Below are 7077 nucleotides of genomic sequence, written 5' to 3' on the forward strand. Positions count from 1 at the left end.
GAGCATCTTCAGATCCAGTCCATGAAAATCCAAACTTTAAATAATCGTGGTCATACTTCCTTCTTTTGGCCCAGACTCTGTCTCCTCACTCACTGTAGCTTTACGTACTAAAAATCAATCCATTTTGTCTCTGGCAAAGGCTAGCTGAAGTTCGCTAAATGTCCGCAGTAATAACTTCTCATCTCATCTCATTATCTGTAGCCGCTTTATCCTGTTCTACAGGGTCGCAGGCAAGCTGGAGCCTATCCCAGCTGACTACGGGCGAAAGGCGGGGTACACCCTGGACAAGTCGCCAGGTCATCACAGGGCCGACACATAGACACAGACAACCATTCACACTCACATTCACACCTACGCTCAATTTAGAGTCAACAGTTAACCTAACCTGCATGTCTTTGGACTGTGGGGGAAACCGGAGCACCCGGAGGAAACCCACGCGGGCACGGGGAGAACATGCAAACTCCGCACAGAAAGGCCCTCGCCGGCCACGGGGCTCGAACCCGGACCTTCTTGCTGTGAGGCGACAGCGCTAACCACTACACCACCGTGCTGCCCCGCAATAGTAACTTATTCTGGTTTATTTTTTCTCACGTTGCGCCCCCCCTGAAGAACTCTGGCGCCCCCTAGGGGAGGCGCACCCCACACTTTGAAAAACCCTCGTCTAGAGCATTTTAAACTTGGCAGGGCCCATCCCTCTCCAAACTTGATCAATGGACAATTTAGTAGCCAGTTAGCCTAACTGCATGGCTTTGGACTGTGGGGGAAACTGGAATAGGCCATTTGCAGGAATTGGTCACGTGCCAATTTTCCCCATCGCGACAAGCCTGTGGTGGGCAAGCTAACTTGACATTCCTTGACAACCATAAGAGTTTGACTGGCGATGCGAAGCAATCCATTTTTGTGTGTACTTGGAAAAAAGTTTGTGGTTTTAACTTCTGTCGTAAGTTAACAGGGGCGTAGCTTGGATTTTTCAAAGGGGGGGTGTCACACACTGACTGGCAGCCTGAGTACATACCTGCAGATTTGTAAATGAAAAAATACATTGAATACATTTGAGAAAATAACGCAGTCTTTGCATCATTCTTTCATCTCATGTTGCGAGTTGTTGAGATGTCGGACAATGATTAGGCCAAATCAGCTTTATCCGGCAGTGTATGGATAGCGGCTCGACATCTTATCCTAGTCAACCGATGCAGATCTCTCTATTCTTGTTGTCTTACTGCTCATCGGCCAAAATGTTTCTAAGTAGAAGGCGTCGTGGATGACGAATGGCAAAGATGTCAACGATCTTGTCAATGTCGATCGCTCTGCCATAATGTATTCTTCCACGTTTTCTTGATGTTGTGTTCTAGGAACGGCACACTAAAACTTAGCTTCGAAGCCATAAAATGCAACTTTGATGGAAAAAAAATATAATAAATTGCTTACCTCTCTTCATGTTGAAAGAAGGAAGAAAGTTTCGCTTGTTTTGACATGGCAAATTATTAACACAAGAGCAAATACTCGTAATTCGCAACTAAAAAGACTGTAGCTACACTGGCAGCTTGACCATGCTTTCTAGTGTGATCGTGTTGCGCTTGCGCAGAACTGGGTTTTCGCACCCAAACCACAGGAAGTCCATTCAAGGTTATACTGTAGAAACCCTAATGAGGCTGAGGTGACAATCTAATTTAAAAAAAAAGTTAGAAAAATTACAGTGGCCGCTTTTCTAATACTCTTATGCGGCTATTGAAAAAACATATGGTCCGACAAATGGGGGGGGGTCACGGGCACCCCAGGACCCCCCCCCCCCCCCAGCTACGCCCCTGGTTAAAGCGAATCGTTGACCGTAAAAGAGAGTTTTTTGGACTCAAGTTGGTCACTGCTGAAAGAAATTCATGTGCGAAATGGCAGATTTCTCAGGTATGTTTATAACTTATAATTTCTCCTTTTCTACCTTTATCATTTGCTTAATGTGTGAAGATTCTTGAAAATAAATACAGATATATCTGTAGATGTGTTTTTAACCGATACGAAGCAGATTTATTCGCATCATGATTCGCTTTAACTTATGACAGAAGTTAAAACCACAAACTTTTTCCAAGTACACATGAAAATTTGGGTCAAAAAAGACGGTAGAAAAGGTAAAAACAGCTATAATAGAAATTGCTTCACATCGCCAGTCAAACTCTTATGGTTGTCAAGGAACAGGGGTGTCACTAGGCCTTTTTTACTGGGGCACGTGCCCCATTAAAAATCAGCTGTGCCCCAGTAAGAAAATGTTGAAAGATTTTTGGAACAAACTAGTTTCTTTGGCAGATCATTTATCTACTGTAAGTTGTAGGACAGAGTGTGTTTCAAACTTCTATCGCCTCTTCTTTCTAACTAATTTTCTGATTGGTCTGGGAGATTCTCACTGTAAACATAGCGTGCGTGCAGCGTGCCATGAGTCCATTTAGCCTACTGGAGAGATGAGTCTACTCTTTGGATGAGTCAGAGAACGGGCTCTGGATGAGTTAAGGTAGCGCGAAGTTTTTGCAACAAAACTAAGCAAACCATATTCTAACAAACCCATTAAACTACATTGAATTAAACGATATTAAATTACTTTTCCAGATGGATATCAGACAGTTCTTCTCACGAAGCAGAGACAGGGGCAGGGAAACAGTGACAGATGAGGAGGAGGGTGAGAGAGGTAAGATTAAGGTTGTAGGCTATGTGCTAGTCAGTCATAACTAACCAGCTAAGTTAGTGAATCGTGAGAGTTGAGGTGACACGTTTAGCATCAGCATGCATTAAAAGCCCAAATGCCAACAATAAATTTTTTGGGGACTGGGATGTGTTTTCCGTCTCGTTGACCTATTCCTCGCATAACTTCATCCACGAGAGCATGAGAATTATCCACTTTGCATAGGTTGGGGACAGGAACGTTACGGTGCATTGGGCAGGGGGGGCATTTTGTGTGTGTGTTGGGGGGGGGGGGGCAGTGCCCCAGTAAAGCTTAATTCCTAGTGACGCCCCTGTCAAGGAATGTCAAGTTAGCCTGCCCACCACAGGCTTGTTGCTATGGGGAAAATTGACACGTGACCAATTCCTGCAAATGGCCTATACCTGGAGGAAACGCATGCAGACATGGCGAGAACATGCAAACTCCACACAGAAAGGCCTCCGTTGGCCATGAGGTTCAAACCCCGAACCTTCTTGCTATGAGGCGACAGTGCTAACCACTGTGCTGCCAATAAATGCCTCACGATTCACAAATATACACACCATGCTTCACAAACACAATACGCACCTCTCAAACATTGTGCTTTGTGAATACGAAACACAGCTACAGTAGAAAATAACAAAACAAAAATGCGTTGCACAAATACAAATGCTACTTACAAACAAATCCAGGCCAGATTCCACAAATATAAAGAAAGAATGCACAAAATGCATAATTTTTCATGTCTGTTTGATTGGTTTTACAAATGCAAGATTTTTTTTCCAACTATGACACAGCAACACAAGTCATTTGTTGATCATGTGACTTTTAGTGCCGTTATTCTGCTTGTACAAGTTGCAAATGCAAATACCCCGATTCGCCAAGGCTGCATCCCCATAGTCCTTCCTATACCCTTTCCACAATGAAAAAAAAAATGTTGTTTCTCTGTCTAAATTGCAAAAAACACAAGTATAGTCTATATTTAGCTTAAATCTTTCTGATACTTCAACATTATAAATTCAATATGAAATCTTGAAGGATATTTTGTTCACTTTTTTTATTAATAAAATATTTATTTAGAATACAAGAAACCTTTTTCCACTGTAAATTCCTCATGATAGAAGACCAAAGGGACTTTGCTGCAGGAGGTGTAACACAGTCCAAAGCATTTCTGATGTCTGTTACTGCAGTTTATTCTGAATATGAATATCTCCAATAAAAATATGCTTAGAATTAATAATGCTACTTTCTGTGAGGTCACAATTTTGAGGAGACCCTGTATGCATGAATGATGCGCCGATGGCTCATGTTGTTTTAAATGTTTCTGCCGTAAAGAATTGTGGGACGGCATTACATAAACAACGACAGTTCGAGGGACAGGATCGCCTTTCCTTTTGAAAAGGATGGTCCAGTGTCCCCTCTGTTAAAGGAGATAGAAAAGGAAACACTGAAGCATTTTTCTTTAGCATTTAGAGAAATCAAACATCTCTTATCATGGCTGCCACTTAGATACTTCTGGGTCTTTTCACTCAGTAACGAACCTTCCTAAGGAAAAATTCAGTGGAACCCAATCACAAGTACCCCTCGATGGAAAACATCATGAGGTCAAGGAAAGATGTGAAGGACAATTCAGTAGGAAAAGACAACTGCAGTGCTAAGAGAATCAGACTGCACTTACACTAGACTACGCAATTATATGACGGTGCATGTTATTGATGTTATTGATGTAGGACTGCCATATGAAACTCCAATGTTCTGAAGATAGACTACAAAAGCTACATCTTCATCCTGTGTGTTCTTTTCATGTTGTTTCATGCAGGCTATATAAATGTGGACAACGCAGTGAAAAATATTACTTCATTACCAAGGTTGGAATTGAAATTAAAAAGGAATATAGGCTAGCAGTCACAAATGACACAGAAACAAAATGATTGTCACATTAGGCACTTTCAGACCAGAGAAACTTTTTCATAGTTCTTCGAACTGTTGGAGGAAATTCCCTCTTTTTTTTTTGCTTATTTTTCACTACAGGAACTGAGAATGATCATAGTTCATAGAATGCTATTTTGAGAGACTTTGTTAGCTTCTACTTCAGGGTAGGTACTCTCCCAGCACAAGAGGAACCATGTGTGATGTAAGTGTACATTGATTGGTCAAACACAAGCCAATGCAGTAGCAGCATCCATCCATCAATTATCCGTAACCGCATATCCTGTACAAGGTTGTGGGCAAGCTGGAGCCTATCCCAGCTGACTATGGGCGAGAGGTGGGGTACACCCTGGACAAGTCACCAGGTCATCGAAGGGGTGACACATAGAGACAAATAACCATTCACACTCACATTCACACCTACAGTCAATTTAGAGCCACCAGTTAACCTAACCTGCATGTCTTTGGACTGTGGGGGAAACCGGAGCACCCAGAGGGAACCCATGCAGACACGGGGAGAACATGCAAACTCCACAGAAAGGCCCCTGTCGGTCACTGGGCTCGAACCCAGAACCTTCTTGCTGTGAGGTGACAGTGCTAACCACTACACCACCGTGCCGCCCCGATTTTGACACGTCTAAGCAAAATATAAAAATCTTCAATAGCATTTCCTGTCATCATGCTACGTAGCAAGCCAGTTTACTTCACTTCAGCCTTCCTACTGGTGGTGCAAATGCAAACAGAAAAAAGGCACTTGAAGGTATATAGTTCTCAGGGGAGCTCCTCAGTGGGTAGCTCCTCTCAATACAGCCCAAGAACTGTTTTGTCCAAAAGAGCCTATTGAGAACAGTTGCTCATGCTCTCCTTCCTGTCCATTCATATTTATTGACATGAATCCTACTTATTGTATGATTCATTATGAAATGTTTAATTATTTATATAATTATTTGTGTGATTGGTGCACTGATGTGTTGCTTTAAATGTTGCTGCTGCAAGGAATTGTGGAACGGCATCATCTTTCCTTTTGTAAAGGATGATCCAGTGTACCCTATGCTAAAGGAGATAGGAAAAGAAGCATTGAAGCATCTTTCCTTCATGTTTAGAGAAGTTGAACCGCTCTTATCATGGCTGCCACTTTGATACTTCTGAACCATTTCACTCAGGAACCTTCCGAAGCAAAAAAGACTATTGGAACACAGCCAGGGTTAGGGTTTGGGTGCATCCTGTAATTGTCCTTATATAGCAACTGTGTGACATTTCACTCTGCCCACACACCCACCCCACCACATCCCGCAGGGTGCAGCAATAGGCTGCCCACCAAAACAGCAGGTGGCACCAAAGGAACATCTACCTTCCATTCAGCCTTCCAAAGATTTCTCCAGATCCAGTAAACATAGCTTTTAGTTTTAATAACATGGAGTTTAACATAAGTTTTTAAAGCTAAATTCAGCTGTGGTCCAGAGAGCAATGCATTATCTGTTTTATTAATGTTGCTAAACACATGATGTCTAATTTGGGAAGAAGAACATTTTGAAACATTTCATGCTCTGCACAAAAAAACAAAAACAACCCCCCCCCCCAAAAAAAAACAAAACCTAAAACAAAACTGTAGTGTCCACTAATTAATGCTCTTGTCTCCTCTTACCCTGATACTTCCTGAGCTTCTTGTCTTATCCTACCACATAGTGACCTCTGTGGGAGGTTGATCATTCAATGCTGAGGCCCCCAGACCCTGGAACATCTGCTCAAGACTTCTATTCACAATAATTTTTTAAACACAGTTTTTACTTCGACCTGGCGACTTGTCCAGGGTGTACCCCGCCTTTCGCCCGTAGTCAGCTGGGATAGGCTCCAGCTTGCCTGCGACCCTGTAGAACAGGATAAAGCGGCTACAGATGAGATGAGATGAGTTTTTACTTCTTTCTTTTTCATTGTATGTCTGATCAAAATCTCATTAACTACATTCACTCAGAAGACACTGGAGAAGACAGTGGTGGGTGTTCACCTTGGTTTTTAATTGATTTATAAAGCTTGTAAAACATCAGTGTATGAATGGCATGAAATCAATACAAAGGAAACTTTCCCCTCATTAGTATGAAGAACAAAATCAATTAAAAAAACCCCAAAAACTAGTACTCTTATCTGTGGTCATACTCTTCTCAGCAGGGTCATACTCTGCAACACTCCCACACAAAGATTTTCTCTGCAAGGATCAGCATTCAAATAAGGCCACTAAAGCTCCTTAACTGCTTTTCTATTCTAAGACTACATTGCTTAAGGGTTGCTTTTAGTCCTAAAGAAACAACCTGACCTGTGAGTGTCCCATATTAGATTGGAACCATAATATGCTATGATGTTCAGAAAGTTGATGCGTGTTCAAATTTTTGAAACTGCAGTCACGATTGCATCTATTAAAAGTACAGTGACTAACCAAAAATGACTAACCAACCAAGAATACAGAA

Source organism: Neoarius graeffei, chromosome 2 (assembly GCF_027579695.1).
Source record: "Neoarius graeffei isolate fNeoGra1 chromosome 2, fNeoGra1.pri, whole genome shotgun sequence".
NCBI lineage: Eukaryota > Metazoa > Chordata > Actinopteri > Siluriformes > Ariidae > Neoarius > Neoarius graeffei.